The following is a 19,753-nucleotide window of genomic DNA, read 5'->3' as shown; positions in this document are numbered from 1 at the left end:
CTGGCTTTGTGGAGTGAATAGGCATTTTCTGGGGAAAGTAACATTCCAGGAAAAAAGACAGTGCAATGAAGGGCAGAAGTGAGAATATCTAGAAATCTCTTGATTTCTCTTCCTTCTGCTTTCCTATATACAAAATGAGATTAGGAAGCTCTGCCTTTCTCCTATTTTTCTGAGATATTCTGAAGGGGAATCAGACCAAGAATTTCTAACACACTTCAGTCCCAGGAAGAAATAAATATATGCAGTCAATAGGCCATTTTCTCTCTCTAGAGCTGGCCTCTGATTGGTAATCACAGTGGTTATTCTATGCTTCCACTGCAGGGGGAATGGGTTCAATCCCTAATCAGGGAACTAAGATTCTGCATGCCACTTGAAGCAAAAAAAAAAAAAAAAAAGAGCCTATGACATCAGTAGGCCCACAGAGAAAGGCCTCTATAAGGAGGGGAAAGGGCCTGTCATTCCTCTATTGTTCTCAGTTGCATTTTCCCAAGTTCAAGACATTTGGAGAAGTAAAGTACAGGTACAGTATGTACAAAATGTCTCTCAGAATCTTCCTGGGGAATATTTTCTTAAGTTCCTGCTCCACCTGAGATAGTCTTTAAAATAAGAGCCACAGATAGAATGATAAACGATAATAGACGTTTCCAAGCAGAAATAATTGGTGATGGGGGCCTGGTAGGAAGGAGATGAATAATAGCAAAGTAGGTGAAAAGAAAAGTATTTCGGGAGCTCTCTTGCTCTTCATCAAAACGGAAACGCTTTACCTTAACAAAGCTCTCAGGTTTTAGGCCGCCTCGTAATTTATCCTTTATAGAAGGCAGTTTCCCTTTGTTCTATGAAATCATGGAGAGCCCAGTGACAAGACCGGCTTAGAGAACAGGTGGGCCCTTACTAGCTGGGTGGTCTCAGGTGAGACACATAGCATCTCTGGTTCGCAAATTTCCCATCTGGAAGATGAAAGTGTTTAACTCACAGATTGGTCAAGTCTTTTCTGGCTCTTAAAAGTCTTACTCAGCTCACATCTGAAACCGTGTGATAATTAGGCACTAGGGGAGGGGAAGGAGAGGACCACTTGGAAGATACAGTCTGAGTCGTGTTCAGTTTACAGTCAGGCATTGGAGAGGAATCTGATGGCCACCAAACAACTACCATGTGTAAAACACCATGTTAGATTCTCAATATCCTTACTCTTGTTTTAACCATGGCCTCGGTCCTGCGAAGTGCTGGAAGGTAATGACCACTCCCTGGCACATTTCCAAGCCCAGAACCAGCTGAAAAATCTATACAAAAGTCAAACAGAGAGAGATCAAATGCTCAGATTTACTGCTGATGCAGCTGGATTGGAGAAAACACTAGTGTGACCAGAATCAAGCTTCCTATAACTATCCCCCTTCCCTAACTCCCTTGTAAGGTACCTTCTACAACAAGGCAGGTAAGGAACACATGTGTCCTTTATACAAGCAGATGCCAAAGTGAACTCCTGGACCTCTGGGATAGCCCTTCACTCACACTCAGCAAGCAGGTAAGTCACTCCCGGTCCTCTGGGTAACACAAAGGAGTGAGCACAGAAAGAGTGGGAGTTTTCTGCGCCTACGTTTCCTTTCCTGAAGGTGGCATGGAAGCTTTTTCGTCTATGAAAATGGACGCCGTCATGCAGGATAAGTAGCCCCTTCAAAACTATGATTAACCAGGTTTACAGGAGCTTAGTGGGCTCACACTAGCTGCTCAAGGTGACCCAGCTAGTAAGGGGCAGGGCCAGAGTCAGCACTCAAGTGTGCCAAATTCTTTCTCTTTCCTTTCTACTATATCTTATGCAAACACACACATACAATGTTGGTGAGTGACAGTGTCATGGGTATCATGTGAATAGTAGAAATGCCATAGACTATTTTAAAATATGTAGTGTAAACATCTAGGTTTTCAGAGTAACTTGTCATCTCAGTATCTCAGTTACTGTGAAGTTACATATATATATATATATAGATGTGTGGGTATGTGTGTGTATGTATACATATACACACACAAATACATATCTATCTCTCTGTGTATGTTTATATAGCATCATCTTGTAGCCCTGTAGCAATAAGCTTTGGGAGGCACATAAACAGCAATAGGGAATAAAATGGTTGCTATGCTATGGATTATATATATCATCTTAGATTTCTATATATAAACCCCACACGTCCTTATTTATCCAAACTCATGAATTCATACAGATATGAGCAATTGTAGATTTAAGACCAGTGCTTTTAAAAGTTACCTTTAAAAAAATAGCATTCTTTCTACCATATCTTATTCTCATCCCGGCTTCCTTAAATAGGGGTTAAGAAGTCAAGTCAGCATTATCAACATCAACTACAGGGCTACGTTTCAGTAATGAACCAGGGTGAGCTGTGTTCAGGAGATGATGTGCTACCTGTATTTTCTTGACTATGCTTTGCCAGGATGCACGTCTACCTGCATAACATTGGGATATCTGTTCTTTAGAACTTGCATGCTTTTGATTAGTTATAGGTAATACGCTAGACATTAAGAACCACCAGATAAATGATTAAACATTTGACACAAGATTCTCTTTGGTGTCTCCCCATATTTTAAACAAGGAAGTAATCTAGCATAGTAGTTTAAGACTGTGACCATGGAGTCAGATGCCACCTGCCACAGGGTGTGCCTAGGCAAGTGTCTTTGCCTCTCTGAGCCTTATTTTTCCTTTCTATAAACTAGGAGCATAATGGCACCTTCATCATAGAGAGCATTCTGAAGGTTAAGTGAACTCATTCACATAAAGTAATGAGCAATAAACCCAGCACATACTAAGCATTTAGAAAGAACACGGTCATCACAATTGTATAAGGCAGATTATATAATAACAACAGATATGGTTATAGATCTAATCTGTCATGGTTATTATTACTCCTATTATTACTATTATATTTATATTGTTACTATATTTATGTAATTATTATATTCTCTGGAGAAGGGAATGACCACCCACTCCAGTATTCTTGCCTGGAGAATTCCAAGGACAGAGGACCCTGGTGGGCTACAGTCCACGGGTTCACAAAGAGTTGGACATGACCGAGCGACTAACACTCCCCATGACATGACATTACCTTATTTGAATTGAGGGAAATTTAAGATCTGGTTTTCTCATGTTTCTTATGCACCTATGTGGTAACAAAAGATAGAAATTATAAATAGTATAGATTGAAGTGTTTTATTTGGGGCTTGTGTTGAATCAAATGCTAAAGCAGTTAAGGTACATTGAGGAGAAAATCCAGTGGTCTTGAAACAAACAGCACAAAGGTTCAGCACTATGAGGCATGGGTTCACCGTGTTGAATGGATTTTGCTTATTTGTTTGTCTGGTTTTTAATTAGTACAATCTTAAAAACATGAATTTTTATTAGGTCCATTTGAAATTCAGCACATTTTATCCTGGGCTCAATTTAGTTTCTAGTTTATGAAAGCTCCTTTCATTCTTTTAAGAAATATCTATGAATAGAGTGTAAATGATAATGCTAGAAATAAAATATTATTTATACATCATTTTTCACTTTTTTTTTGGCTGTGCCACATGGCTTATGGGATCTTAGTTCCCTGACCAGGGATCAGACCCATGCCCCCTGCAGTGCAAGCACAGAGTCCTAACCATTGGACCTCTAGGGAATTCCTATCATTTTAAACTTTTGAATAGGACTTTAAGTATATTCTCTTCTGCTGAAATTCATTAGGTTCATGGATCCAGGATACTCAACTCATTATATAGACAGGAACACTACAGAGGTGAAGAAATGCAGAGAAGTGAGGCTAGATTATGATGCTATTGATCTAAACTGTGGGGGAGGCCAGTAAATGATCTAAAAATCTCTATTGCAGGCTCCAAGAGAAGAAGGGGACAGGCCATCACCATGAAGAAGCCAGAGGAAGGGAATGGGGGGTACTGATGAAACACTGGACTTGATTATTAAGACCCCCTTCTATCTATTCTCTCTCTCTATGAAAAAGCGCTTTTAAGCATCACACCAATTTGGTCCTGGAATTTGGTCAATCTGGCCTTTTCCATCAGAATATGCTCTACAGAAGGAAAAAGCCTCAAAGGACCCTCCTGGCATGAATGCCCTGCTGCTCCCCTTCACTAGACCAGGGCCAAGATTCCTATCGAGGTAACTAGAGATGAAGAAGGGAACACACCAGGCCCTTGATATTTCTGAGCCTCCGGAAAAGCCAATCCCCCAGGACTCCCTGCAGGCCAGGGGAAAGAGAAACCCTTTGAGGCTCAGCTTGAATCCGCAAGCCTTTCAGAACACTGAGAAAGCTAAACACAGCAGTTCCATGACTACTCATTTGGAAAGAGCCCATCTTTTTCAAAACGTGGGTCTTAAAAGTGGATCATCTATTTTTGCTTTTGTCGCTTTGGCTTTTGGTGTCAAATCCAAAAATTCGTTGCCAAATCTGATGTCAAGGAGCTTAACCCTTATGTTTTCTCCCAGGAGTTTTCTGATTTCAGGTTTTACATTCAAGTCTATCCATTTTGAGTCCATTTTTTGTATGGTGTAAGATAGGAATCTGATTTCATTCTTTTGTGTGCGGCTGTCTGCAAACAGGATGGGGAAGAGATATCTGTACTCCAATGTTCACTCAGTATTATTCACCGTAGCTAAGATGTGGAAAAGACTTACATGTCCGTGAACAGATGAACAAATAAAGATGTGAGATATATACATCTATGAATACTAGGCTTTCTTCTGTACATTCCTATGAGCTTATACCCTCTTGGGTATAGCCCTGTTTTCTGCTTAGACACAAACTGACAGACCAGTATCTGATATTATTTCTTAAAAATTAAACGTGTCTTTGTCCCCTTCTTCCATCTCCGACTTTTGGGCATCTAAGCTGCCACAAGCCTCTCTCTGGTCTAGGCGCATGCCTACGTTTTAGTCTCAATACTTCCTTTTTCCCTACTCTGCACCATGCACCCCTGCTTAACACTTTGCTATTTGGTTTCTGTGGTTTTCTGCAAAGGGTACATTTCCTTCACTTACTCTCTGTCTCCTGGCAAGCTCCTATTCACCTCTCAAAATTACACTAAAAGATTTGCAGGCGCCAATCTCCAAAATAGCCCTCTTCCATTACACATCTAGCAGGCAGCCTCAGCTAACGCCAGAGCCCCTTTAAAGATGTCCCCTGCCAGAGCAATGTGAAGAGGCGAGAGAGACCCCTGGACCAACTAAAGCCTGCATGCCACTGCGTTCCTGTGTCCAGCACCTACGTCCCACTGCTGTAGCCACCATACCCAAGAGAAATGCTGAAGGGGATGCTAAAGGAGATGAGGCCGAGGTGAAGGACTAACCACAGAGAAGATGTGCAAGGTTATCTGCTAACCTGCTCCTCCAAAGCCAGCACCCAAGACTAAAAAGGCTCCTGCAAAGAAGGTACCCAAAGGGAAAAAGGGGAAAGCTGGTGCTGGCAAGGGTGGGAATAACCCTGCAGAAAATGGAGATGCAAAACAGACCAGGCACAGAAAGCTGAAGGTGCTGGAGATGCTAAGTGAAGGGTGTGCATTTCTGATAATTGTGTACTTTTGCTGACTGTACAGTTTGAAATACTATTTTTTATCAAGCTTTATAAAAATGCAGATTTTTGTTTTACTTTTTTTTAAGCTATGTTGTTAGCACACAGAATACTTCATTGCTGTTTTATGGGGGGAAAGGCACATGTCTCTAACAGGATGTCTCAGAAGCTGAATTGACATGGGGGAAAAACACCTTTCCCGTCTAGTTTTGAGAGACTTCCTGTTGGTTCCCAGGAAAGAGGGATTCCTTGATGTTGACACACATTAACCACCTTGGCACAAATGCCTTGTGATGTGGAAAAATTAAAATTTAGTTTTTATGTCCTCTTCTCCTTCTCCACCTCAGCATAGGAATTACTCCCCTAAACCCAGAGACCTGTGGAACCTGACCCCCCAAAACTGATGACCAGCCCTTATGGCAGAAAGTGAAGAGGAACTAAAAAGCCTCTTGATGAAAGTGAAAGTGGAGAGTGAAAAAGTGGGCTTAAAGCTAAACATTCAGAAAACGAAGATCATGGCATCCGATCCCATCACTTCATGGGAAATAGATGGGGAAACAGTGTCAGACTTTATTTTTCTGGGCTCCAAAATCACTACAGATGGTGACTGCAGCCATGAAATTAAAAGACGCTTACTCCTTGGAAGGAAAGTTATGACCAACCTAGATAGCATATTCAAAAGCAGAGACATTACTTTGCCGACAAAGGTCCGTCTAGTCAAGGCTACAGTTTTTCCTGTGGTCAAGTATGGATGTGAGAGTTGGACTGTGAAGAAAGCTGAGCGCCAAAGAATTGATGCTTTTGAACTGTGGTGTTGGAGAAGACTCTTGAGAGTCCCTTGGACTGCAAGGAGATCCAACCAATCCATTCTGAAGGAGATCAGCCCTGGGATTTCTCTGGAAGGAATGATGCTAAAACTGAAATTCCAGTACTTTGGCCATCTCATGGGAAGAGTTGACTCATTGGAAAAGACTCTGATGCCGGGAGGGATTGTGGGCAGGAGGAGAAGGGGACGACAGAGGATGAGATGGCTGGATGGCATCACTGACTCAATGGATGTGAGTGTGGGTGAACTCTGCGAGTTGATGATGGACAGGGAGGCCTGGCATGCTGCAATTCATGGGGTCGCAGAGAGTCGGACACGACTGAGTGACTGATCTGATCTGATCTGATGTCAGGCAATCTGGACTTTCCAGTGTCACCATTGAGATGGTATCCTTCAAAAAAGGAGCAGTTCATTTTTTATACTGTGGCTCCTCAGAGTGATACTTCTGCCATTTTCATTTCCATTTGCTGAAAGTCAGGGTCGGCTTGTGAAAAGTTGTTAAACAACATGCTAAATGTAAAATGTCAACCCTCAGTCTAAACTTTCCCTGTTCAGAGCATCACATGAAGATTTCATTGGGTTTCATAGTGGCTTTCTGATTTTGGTAGTCCATTTGAAAAATGCAGTTTGAAAGTTGTATACGGTTAATGACTGTCTGCTCATATCCTGCCTGAAATACCATGATTGTTTATGAAAAGTATCTTTAATAAAGCTGGATACAGTTTGGCTTGAAAAAAAAAAAATAGATGTCCCCTGTCCTCCTTACCTGGCGAGCAGCCTCTGCCAGGACTGGCATTCCCTCAAAGTGTCCCCTGACCTGGGTGGCTGGTCCCATATTCAGAAAGCCTGCAACAGTCACGGCTGCACTAGCATGCCTGCAGCAGCTGTGGAGCAGCCATAATAAGAGGGCACACCCACCCCACACAAGGGGATCCTCCTGGAACACCCGGCTCTGGTGACCAGGGCAGACCATGCTATTGGGTCCCCAGGATACCTTCTACATAACACCACTCCTTTCAAACTGGGAAGCATAGCTAATCTACTTAATATGTAAAAACAGAGAGCTAGACAAAATAAGGAGACAAAGGAATATATTCCAGATGAAAGAATACACAAAACCTCAGAAAAAGAACTAAATGAAACAGAGATAAGCCGTCTATCAGAAAAAGTTCAAAATGATGGTCATAAAGATACTAACTGAACTTGAAAGAATAATGGAGGAATACAGTGAGAACTTCAAAAAGACAAAAGATAAAAAAAGAACCAACGAGAGCTGAAGAATACCATAACTAAGGAAAAATACACTAGAGGGAGTTGAGACCAAATTAGAGGATGCAGAAGAATGGATCAGTGATCTAGAAGAGAGAGTAGTGGAAATCACCTAATAATAACAATAATAATAATAATTTTTTAAAAGAGGAGAATTTAGAAGACCTCTGGAACAACATCAAACATACTAACATTCACATTATATGGTACCAGAAGAAGAGAGACAAAGGGGCAGAAAATCTATTTGAAAAAAACAGAATAATGGCTGAAAATTTCCCTAAACTGCTGAAGGAAACAGAAATCCAAGTTCAGGAAGGACAGTCCCAACCAAGACGAACCCAAAGAGACCCACACCAAGACAAATTATAGTTAAAATGTCAAAGAGATAAAGAGAATCTTAAAAGCAGCAAGAGAAAAACAACTAGTCACAAAACAACTATCATAATACCAATGCCATTTGTCACAGAATCAGAAAAAATAATCCTAAATTTGGTATGGACCTATAAAGCAATCTTGAGAAAGAAGAACAAAACTGGAAGTATCAGGCTCTCCAATTTCAAACTATACTACAAAGTTCTAGCAATCAAAACTGTATGATACTGGCATGTGGGTGTGTGCACACACACACACACACACACACACACACACACAAACACAAAGATCAATAGAACAGAATAAAGAGTAAAAAAATAAACCCACACTTCTATGGTCAACTAATCTATGATAAAGAATAAACAGTGAGGGAAAGACAGCTTCTTCAATAAATGGTGTTGGAAAAACTGGGCAGCTGCATGCAAAAGGATGAAACTGAACCATTTTCTTATACCATATTTAAAAATAAACTCAAAGAAGATTAAAGACTTTTGTGTACAACCTAAACCCATAAAACTCCTAAATAAAAATGTGGGCAGTAAAATCTTTTGTATATATCTTGGTACTATTTTGGATCCGCCTTCTTAGGTAAGGGCAACAAATGCAAAAATAAATGCAAATTATTACATCAAACTAAAATGAAAGCTTCTGCACAGAAAAAAAGAAACAATCAACAGAAAAAAGCAAGCTACCAAATGGGAGAATGCATTTGCAAAAAATATATCATAAGGGGTTAAATTCAAAATATGTAAAGAATTCATAGGATACAATTTCAAAAAGAAACAATCCAGTTAAAAAACCAACAGAAAACCTGAATAGTCATTTTCCACAGAAGATATAACACAGCCAGTAGACACATGAAAAAATGCTCAATATCACTAATCATCAAGGAAATGCAAATGCGAATCAAAACTACAATGAGATACTAACTCACATCTCTTTGGGTTCATCTTGGTTGGGACTCTGCTTCCTGAACTTGGATATCTGTTTCCTTCAGCAGTTTAGGGAAATTTTCAGCCATTATTCTGTTTTTTTTTTTTTTTTTTCAAATAGATTTTCTGCCCCTTTGTCTCTCTTCTTCTGGGACCATATAATGTGAATGTTAGTATGTTTGATGTTGTTCCAGAAGTCTTCTAAATTCTCCTCTTTTAAAGGAGATGAATAGTCAGAATGACTATTATCAAAAGACAACAAATAACAAGTGTTGGCAAGGAGACAGAGCAAAAGGAAACCTTCGTGCACTATTGGCAGGGATATAAATTGGTGCAGCCACTAGGAAAAACAGTACTGAGCTTTGTAAAAAAATAAAATAAATAAAATAGAGCTGCCATATAATCCACCAAATTCATTTCCAAACATTTACATGATGAAAATAAAAACATAAATTTGAAAAGATGTATTGTAAGTAAAGCTGCAGCAAATATATCTTTTCAAATTTATGTTTTTATACATGGCATCAACCTGTGTCCATCAATAGATGAAAGGATAAAGAAGATGTGGTGTATATAAACAATGGAATATTACTCAGCCATTAAAAAAAGAACACTACCTTACCATTTAGAACAACACAGATGGACCTAGAGGGCATTGTGTTAAGTGAAATAAGTCACACAGAGAAAGACAAATAACATATGATTCTACTTATGTGTGGACTCTTTAAAACAAAAGGATAAAGAAAACAAAACAGAAATAGACTCATAGATACAAAGAACGAACTGTTGGTTGCCAGAGGAGAGAGGTGGGGCATTGGGCAAAACAGGTAAAGGGGATTAAGACGTACAACCTCGCAGTTATAAAGTAAATAAGTCATGGGGACATAAATATACAGCATAAGGAATACAGTTGATAATACTGTAATAACTTAAATGGGGACAGACAGTTATTAGACTTACCATGGTGATCACTTTACAATGTATTTAAATGTTGAATAGCTATGTAGTATACCTGAAATTAACATTAGTGTATACCTGAAATTAACCTATTGTTGTACATCAACTCTACTTCAATAAGAAAAAAACGGAGGCTCAGAGACTCCCTTCCCAATGCCAGTCTGACCTGTCTGATGTGGATGCACTCTTAATTTTCTTTCATAACCTCTGTCACAGGATCTTTTCTATTTGCCTGCATGTCTGTCTCCCATCCTTGGCTCTAAGCTCCTGGAGAATGGGCACACTGTCTTACTTCTGCCTCTAGTGGATTATTAGGGCTTGTGTAGAGTAGGTGTTCACACATTTTTTCTTTTGCTGTTTCATTTGTTTAGTAACTGAGAAATTAGTTGATAGATCTCTTTTGGTCACCCAGAGATCTTTCATCCTCATTCAAGGCTCTCAAGTATTTTCTGAATAGATAAAGTTGCTGGAAAATTGAGGTACCAATTGAGGTACCTTCAAGTAAGTGGAGGTCACTCCATCAAGTTTCCAAGTATTATACTTTGATCCATCCACACTTGGCAGCCAGGTATTACAGAAGAATAGATGGCTTGGATGTTTGCAGCAAATGCAATCATTCTTCACAGGGATGGTAATAAGCAACATTACCAATTTCAACCTTGCTGCTGCTGCTGCTAAGTCGCTTCAGTCATGTCCAACTCTGTGCGACCCATAGACGGCAGCCCACCAGGCTCCCCTGTCCCTGAGATTCCCCAGGTAAGAACACTGGAGTGGGTTGCCATTTCCTTCTCCAATAATTTCAACCTTCAGTTCAGTTCAGTTCAGTCGCTCAGTCATGTCCAACTCTTTGTGACCCCATGAATCACAGCACACCAGGCCTCCCTGTCCATCACCAACTCCCAGAGTTCATTCAGACTCACGTCCATCGAGTCGGTGATGCCATCCAGCCATCTCATCCTCTGTCGTCCCCTTCTCCTCCTGCCCCCAATCCCTCCCAGCATCAGGGTCTTTTCCAATGAGTCAACTCTTCGCATGAGGTCGTCAAAGTACTGGAGTTTCAGCTTTAGCATCAGTCCTTCCAAGGAAATCCCAGGGCTGATTTCCTTCAGAATGGACTGGTTGGATCTCCTTGCAGTCCAAGGGACTCTCAAGACTCTTCTCCAACACCACAGTTCAAAAGCATCAATTCTTCGGCACTCAGCCTTCTTCACAGTCCAACTCTCACATCCATACATGACCACAGGAAAAATCATAGCCTTGACTAGACGGACCTTTGTTGGCAAAGTAATGTCTCTGCTTTTCAATATGCTATCTAGGTTGGTCATAACTTTCCTGGTCCTTCCCTTTTTCAAGCTCTGCATTTCTTTCAAGGTTTAATTCTCCATCCCCAATTCACATAAGGCTCTCATCTTTGATTGCATTCTCTTTACCCTGGTGTTCTGCTTCTAGCTGTGTGAACTTGGCCACATTACTTCCCCTCTCTGTGCCTCATTTGCCTTCACTGTCAAATGAGGTAGGATGGAAAATGACTGTCTACCAGCCCATGTGATTCAACAAGTGCTTTCTAAACATCTCCTTGGCAACTGGTAGTTCTCTGCAGAGGAGACAGTGCCAGGTAGAAACTGGCTTAATGTAGAGTAAAGACCTGGAAGAGCTAGGGGCAGGGAGGGTACAGACTGTGCCGTCTGCAGTCCATATTCCAGTCTCCCCTCCTATCTTTAGTTCTGTCAATCATCTAGGTCTCTGGGTTTTTGGTCAAGGAAAAGACATTATCTTTCTGATAGGACTGTTGTAACTCAAAAGAGTTAATGGGTGTGAAGGATATCTGGCAACTGTAAAGTTATAGAGTCATTATGATTCCTCTAAAGTAAACTGCAAATGTCAATGGGGGTGTTTCATGACTTAAATCACTGTTTACCAAAATGCATTTCATGAACCTGGTTCTGTGAAGTATTTACAGGAGTTACAGGGTGAAGGGGTAGGAAAAGCCAAGTTCTGTGGTCAAATCATTTCAAGGAACAATGCGATGACAAAGACAAAAGACAAAGACAAAAAGGGTTTTTTACTGAGGAGGGCCCTGTGCCAGCCGCCAAGCGCTGTGAATCTAAAAAGGGGAACATGTTTTTGCAAGGCTTCTCAGTCCCTTTTGGCCACAGACCTCTTTTTCTGGATAGAGCATCAGAGGAGCATATTTTGGAAAATGCTGTCCTGAACCAACAGAATAATGTTGCCATAGAAGTCTTGGATGCTTTTAACAAATTTAGGAGAGGTATCTTGGGCAGGTAAGAGGGGTTTTCTGTATGTTTAACTTCCTAACTATGGCGGAAGATAATCATAAGCTGCCAAATGCTGGAGGGTGGGGAGGTTGTAACTTGGAGTAAAGACCCCTGGGTTGCAACCCCAGCTCTACCACCAGCCCCCTGTGTGACCCTGGACCACTCTCTGAGGCTCAGTTTGCTCATGTATAAAACATAGGGCTGGATGGTGGGAGCATCAGGACCACCAGAGACCAGTCTGAGATGCCCATACCACTTCCACAGAGTGCTTGCTGTGGGGAAAGAAGAGGAAAAACAAGGCAGCGTGCATATTTGACGTCATAGGAAAACACAGCCGCACTCAGCTCTCAGATCATCAATTCAGGAGTAGGTCACCTGGAATCCAAGGTTCCCTAGTGACAAGGCCCCAGATGGTGGAACCTGAGGTTAGCATATGAGCAGCCTATTCGAGAAGACTCTGGTGGGGAGATGCCCTCACCACTGGCTGCCCATTTTACCTCCTAACACTTCAGAAGTGACTTAGATAACACCACTTATTCTGGGGCTGGGGTCTCTTTCTGTGCTACCTCAGTGTTTTCATATGTTCCCCTATACTCCACACCCACCACTCAAATGGACACAAAGGTCAGTGTCTGATGGCCTCCTAACACTCAGGACTGCATTAATCTTGGACCCATGGCAAAAAAAAAAAAAGAAGCTGACCTCAATATTCATAGCCATGCTCTTGAAATCCCAGATTTATGATGTGTGGAAGGCATTTGCAAAGTTTCACGCTTGCATTTTCTACTCCACTGGTGATAGATTGAAAGCATTAGCTGCAAAGCAAGTAAAACCCAGAGGCTGGAAGGAATTCAAATCCATTTGACTCAACAAGTGCTTTCTGAACATCTACTGGGCAACTGGTAGCTTCTCTGCACAGAGCAGAGGGCAAGGAGGGGACTTCCACTTATCAGAGTTATCAAGACTTATTGTCTTCCTGGCACAGCTGTTCTCTTTAATCCTCACTGTGAGGCATTTGGTAACACCAGTGGACAGGTAAAAAGGTCGAAGAAGCAACTAACTTGCCAAATATCACAAATATATAGGAATCCAGATTTTGATTCTAATATCTGTCTGATTCTAAAGTCTGAGCTATTTCCACTAAAACTACACTTTCTTACTAGTTATGGATGGGATAAAAATTTGTGACCCTCAGGAGGCGATGAGGGTTTGGAGAAATAACTCAGGAAAAAAATGGACAGAATGGTGGGAGGTACACAGAACTAAGAATCAGGAACTAAGTGTTTTTGTCTGCTTTGATTTCTGAGAAAACAATAAAACTACATGCTTGTATATCTATATCTGTTTTTTAAGATCAGTTAAAAACTACAAATATTGATTTATGTTCTACTTCACAGAGTCACAATTTCAGAATATGATTTTACAATTGCCATATAGATCATCTTAAGTCCATTGTTTTGCAGGTAAGAAAAAGAATTCTCAGACACCTTAAATAACTTGCCTGGGGTCATATAGTAAGGTCGTCCAGCCCTCCGTACTCTATCCACCCATGCATCTCTACAACTTCTATCCATCTACCCTCCATCCAACCATCCATCCTTCCAACCATCCATCCTTATATATATATATATATATATATATATATATATACACTCATCCACCTGTCCTCTATCTATCCACCCTGCATCCATCCATCTCCCACCCATCTACCCATCAAGCCATCCTTCCTTCTAGCCAACACTGGGCAAGCACCTATTCTAAACCAGGTCCCAAACCAGACCCCAAAGAACTCCAGGCTTCCTGCCCATTCCAGCAGCATGTTTTTACTATAAGAGTGAATCTGGACCAAAGCTCTACTCCATAATAGAAGGCTACATATCAAAGTGTCACAAATAAAGAATATATGAGGTGAGAGGAAAGTTCTCCAGGGCTTGGACTTGCTATCATATTTCAGCCTGGATGCCTCTGGAGCTTGAGCAGAGGGCACATGCATGCATCTGAGCTTGAGCAGAGGGCACAGGCATGCATATGAGCAGAGGGCACATGCATGCATCTGAGGATTATGGGAAGGTGATGGTCTGATATTTGGAAATTGATCAAGACCTGTAGCTCTAGCCTAGACTGGGCCTGAAAAAATATTTCCTCATAAAAACAATATTATAATTTCATTAAAAATAGTGAATATTGGCATAATTTTTTACTAATTATATTTATCCATTCACAAATACTTGTTGAGTACCAATGATGCATTTCATATGCTTTTCATTTAATGCTCACAATAAGTTTATAAGGTTGATATTAATATTTTCTCCACCTTCATATTAGGGGTGCAGAAACTGAACTCAGAGCAGTCTGTACCTTTCCCATAGTCAAATAGATAGTAAGTAAAAGAGCCAATATTTTAACCCAGGGTTCTTGGACTTCAAAGTTGATCCTAAACTAAGCTGTCTCCAAAAAGCTTGTGTTTCAAAGGGAGAAGGAATAACTCCTTGCTATGGGGTTCAGAGAAAGACTCATAGAATAGAATTCTAATCAGAAAAAAGGTAGTATTCTGGACAGGGCCAAAAAGGGTGTCTCCAGGAAGAGAAACAGCTTGTGTAAAGAGATAGGAACAAGGGAGCTGAGTTCAGGAAAAACCAGGTGGGCTGTGGTGACAGAGCCATGAGTTGGGAAGATGTAGGTGGGGTCCTGTTGTACTTGATCTTAATCCTATGAATAATAAGGAGCCACTGAAGGCTTTTGAGCAGGAAGGTGATACAATAAAATCCATGCTTTTACGATATCGATCTAGTGGTTGTGAAAGCATGAAGGAAGAAGATCCTTTAAGAGGACAATGTTTAAGAGACTTCTCCAGAAAAGAAGAATAAAAATGTAAGCAGCGTGGCAATGACAAGAAAGAAAAAGGAAGAGAAGAATACAAAGATGCTAAACAGGTTGAATAGATAGATGAGCGAATGGATGAATGGCTGGTTAGATGGATGGATAGCTTGATGGCTGTCTGGCTGGCTAGGTAGATGAATGGATAAGTGATTGGGTGGATGGATGGATGGATGGGTGAATGGGTAGATAAAGGGATGGTTATTTGTGCTTGTGTAAGAATTTCTCTATTATGAATCTATTTCCTTTCCTTTGAGCTCTACCAACAGTGTGCATAATTTTTGGCTTTCCCCCTAGTGAGACCTCAGTAACAACCATAACTGCAGATCTGGCAGCCTCCACTTCATTCTATTTTCTGGGGAGAAAGGCCAAAACATGGAAGCCTCTCCATTCATCCACTCTGCACATCATCTTGAGATTCTTCTGCCAAACTATGATTTCATCATGTCTCCACATGTTGTCAATGAAATTAAAAAATATAACAAATGTTATTTTTGCTGTCATTCATGACATGTACTAAACACTGTATTAAGTGTATGATATAAGCCTGTGAAAAGCCTAAGTTTTGCTATTAGGCTTAATTTGATTTTATCCTGACCAGACCATTGGAAAAGACCCCAATGCTGGGAAAGATTGAAGGCAAGAGGAGAAGGGGACAACAGAAGATGAAATGGTTGGCATCACTAACTTGATGGACACAAGTTTGTGTAAGCTTCAGGAGTTGGTGATGGACAGGGAAGCCTGGCATGCTGCAGTCCATGAGGTCGCAAAGAGTCAGACATGACTGAGTGACTGAACTGAACTGAAACCACTTATTAGATATGTGACCTTGGACAAGTGATTCAATTGTATTCAAGCACACCCATAAAATGGTGATATCACCAACTTATAGGGCTGTTACAGGAATTAAATGAGCTAATATATAAAGTGATCAGTGTAAAATATATGATCAATAAATGGAAACTATATGTTTAAATAAGGTCTTTTAATTTCTATAATGGAGTTCTTTTTAATATCTTCCTATTTCTCAAGGATCACTGGGTGTCTGTGTTCCCTTAAACAGGGACCCTCTGTAATGGCATATATTTGGCATTTGGAAGATAGGCCCTCTCACACCACCACAATCACTCTTTATCACAAATCCACAAATTTCATGTCCTTTTTTTCAGCCTTTAACAACGGGCAGACTCATCCCTCTATCTTCACAAGTCTTTTCTCTATTAAGGCAAATTCCCATCATTTGGTCCAGATGCCACATGTTGACTCAATAGGAGACCACACTCTCCAGTGTTTCCAAGAGTTCTGCAGTGCAATCAGGTGTCACAACTGTATCTTTAGCATTGACATCAAAGAGAAGTGTCATATTCAACAGAGCTTGCTAGAGGAAGTGCTGTGATCTGATATCAACATGTGTACAACAAACTGATGTTTGTAGCATTTGTCTCCCTCCATCATCTTGAGCAACATCACAATAGTGAAAAGGATGGGGAAAATCCTTAAAAGCATGAAGATAAGAAGGTACAAGGATCCAGGTGAAACCGCTTCCCTTTGTTCACTCTCTTCCCTCTGTCTAAACCTTACACAGCTTGTGCAAGCCAACACCATTGCCATCCTTCAGAAGCCTCTTCTATAGGCTTCCTCTCTGGTTGAGATGGCCATGGACACCCCCTTTGCACAATGAGCTCATCCATAGTCAGGCAAGGATCATGCTCTCACCTTCCTTGTCTCTCCTGCCACACTCCCGGTACACCTCATTTATCCTCCTGCCACTCAGCTGCCCTTTGTCCCTCAGTCATATGAGGATGAAACAGGAATATGATGCCAGGAACATTAAGCTGGTGTTTCAGAAACAGTTTTCATGGAACAGTGAGCTAAGCATATGATTTTTAAAAAGATGGTTTCCAGATGAACTGTTAATTCCATTTTTAATTCTGTTGACATTCCCTGGGGGACTGAGTGATGGTGTTTTTGTTTCTGCAGGAAATGGAGTTTCTTCATCGTTGATCTAAGGGAGATGGGAACTGCCATTAAAACTGCAGTCTCATTCCTAGCCCACATGAGGGCAGAAATTGGAGCTTTTAAATACAAGGGGAGAGATTTCTTTGAATCTAACTCTTTGCACCTTTATGTTCCCCTGAGTCAGGGAAGGAAAGAAAGAGCAGATAACCTTATAGCATATTTTCTGAACCCCTAACCTGCTATATTTCAGAGAAAATCTCTTCTGCACCTTTTCACACCTGCCTAATTCCTTCTTAGACTGCTGCCTCTAGCCACCTTCCCTGATCGTCCCACAGCACAGAAATTGCTCCATTCTCTCTGCCTTTTCTTTATGCCTCTGTCTTAACCTCTCACAGTCTGATTCTTATATGAATCCATCATCTGCACGTCTCACCAGAAGAAGTGCAATAAGTTCCTTAAGACAGTGGTTCTCAAAGTGGTCCTTGGACCTGCAGCATCAGCATCATTTAGGAACTTGTTGGAAATGCAAATTCTTGCCCTTCTCCCTTCTCCAATAACCTGCAACCAGCTATCGAGTCAGAAACTCTGGGGGTGAGGCCAGCAATCTGAGCTTTAACAAAGCGACCAGGAGATTCTAAAGCATGCTGAAGCTTGAGGACCACTGCTTTAACAGTGGCACCTGGTGGAGTGTCCCCCCCTCCCACCACACACATATACATACATAGTAGGAGTAGGCTCTCAATAAATGTTTTGTTGAATGGAACTGTTTAATGATACAGCCCCTAACGTACTGCTAATTATAATCCATTATGGAAAAGAAGACGTGAAGGAGCACTCATTCAAGAACAGAGATGAGCCATAAACATGCAACCGGCCAGCTCTCCACCCTACTTAGACCAACATAAAATGTTTTAAAAGATCATTTCAGATAACAGCGGGCGTTCATTCCAAATCAGTTGATAGCTGCTTTGTGTCTGAGACATCCCTGGAATGTTTATTGTCAGGAGTTCTTCACCATTAACGATGGTATTTGGTTGGAGAGTTCTGAAACCTCTGTTTGCACTGAAGCTGTTTCACAGTCTGAGAAGGTGGCACCTACAGCGTTTGGGAGCCCTGGCAGAGAAGGCAGGTGATAACAGTGCTTATTACTGTATGCATTCAATATAGAGCAGGTCAAAATCCTGTTCCCTGGAACACAAAAACTACCTGGAATAAGAGCCTGAAATAACACAGCTGTCCTCTAAGCTATTATTTTCCTCCAGTATCATCATCGTAAAGGGTTTCACTTTACTTACCTTTCTCAAGAAAGACTCCCAGCTCCCAAACAAAAGATAATAGTCCCAAGACTCAGATCCTTTCTACCCCAACAGAACTTACATATGTATTTTTTTTTTCACACAACCAGATTTTAACGACACAAATAGAATGATGTCTTGCCAGAGTATTTGTAACTGTTTTTTTCTCATGAATTCCTTCCTTCCATTTAGTTGCATTGTATTTCTTTAAGGAGGGTCAGTGCATTTTAATCACAATGTACACTGGCTGGCTAGAGCTACTGATGCAAGAATTCAAAGCTCAGTTCATTTAGACGTGAACTACAAGTTCAATGAGAGAAGCAAAGGGTAAAATGAAATTACACAGCCTTTTGGCTGATTTCCCATTTCTGTGTCTATAAAGGCATGGGATGGCCTTTGATGCCCCAGATTTCTGGAACAATAATGCCCTAGAAAGAGTTCATATAATATTAATAGCATGTTATTGAAGGAGATAAATATAAAACCCAAATTAAAAAAAAAAAAAAATTTGGCAAGTAAAGATTATCAAAAGTCCTTTCTCTCTTATTTCTAACTAACAATCATCACCAAAATAATAACTAACATTTGTACAGAGCTTTGCAATTTATGAAACACTCTTATATCCATTAAGTCAGTTAACCAGCATGGTCAGTACTAATAGCTAAGATTTATATAGAGTTTACGACACACCAGGCATCGTGCCAAGAACCTCACGTGAATTATGTAACTTCATGTTCATAACAGTCTTCTCATGTGTCCTTATTTTACACAAACAGAAACTAAAGTTGTGACTAGATCACACAGCTAGTAAGTGATAAAGCTAAGATTTAACCCAAGGCTTCTGATTCTACTAGAATCTGCTACTATCTACCAGCATCCTGTTCTAGTATTATACTAATGTCTAGATACTATCCACTGGTATCTCATATCTAGCTAGCAGCATCTTAGAGGAAAGAAATTCAGACTCAGGTAGATTGTGTGATAAGCCCAGAGTCACCCAGCAGTAAGCAGCAGAGCTTGAACAAGGACCTAAGTGTCCCCAGTTCTCAGTTTTAAGACAGCCCCTGTGATCTCTTCACACAGTGTTCACACATAGGCCCAAGCAAGACAAAGGCCCCTGTGGCTATTCCAGCCTGCCTCCTCTGCAGACAGACCTTGTGTCTAGTTGAACTTTCCTTCTATAATTAACACACAGAAAAAATGAAACGTTGTGAAGAATGAGAAATAAGAGCTACTGGAAAAAGAACAGAAACAGAAACAAAGCAAGTGTCAGTGAGGGGGTGGGCACTCAGCCTGGAGCAGCAGAACGCAGACAGGAGATGGAAACCTTTTGTACTTGCTCAGTTCAGAAAGGCCACATTGTACTGCAGGACAGAACCAGCCCAAACTAGTTTCACATGCCAAGGAATGCCACTGC

The 19,753-nt window shown here is 40.9% G+C and overlaps 1 pseudogene; it reads left to right on the top strand.

The window, feature by feature from the left end:
* The first annotated feature begins 5,240 nt into the window (after positions 1-5,240).
* On the top strand, positions 5,241-5,553 carry LOC106701218 (non-histone chromosomal protein HMG-17 pseudogene; annotated as a pseudogene).
* Positions 5,554-19,753: the final 14,200 nt, after the last annotated feature.

This window comes from Bos mutus, chromosome 3 (genome assembly GCF_027580195.1).
Source record: "Bos mutus isolate GX-2022 chromosome 3, NWIPB_WYAK_1.1, whole genome shotgun sequence".
NCBI lineage: Eukaryota > Metazoa > Chordata > Mammalia > Artiodactyla > Bovidae > Bos > Bos mutus.
Note: the sequence above shows the minus strand (reverse complement) of the source record. Positions and strands in the feature narration are given on the sequence as shown.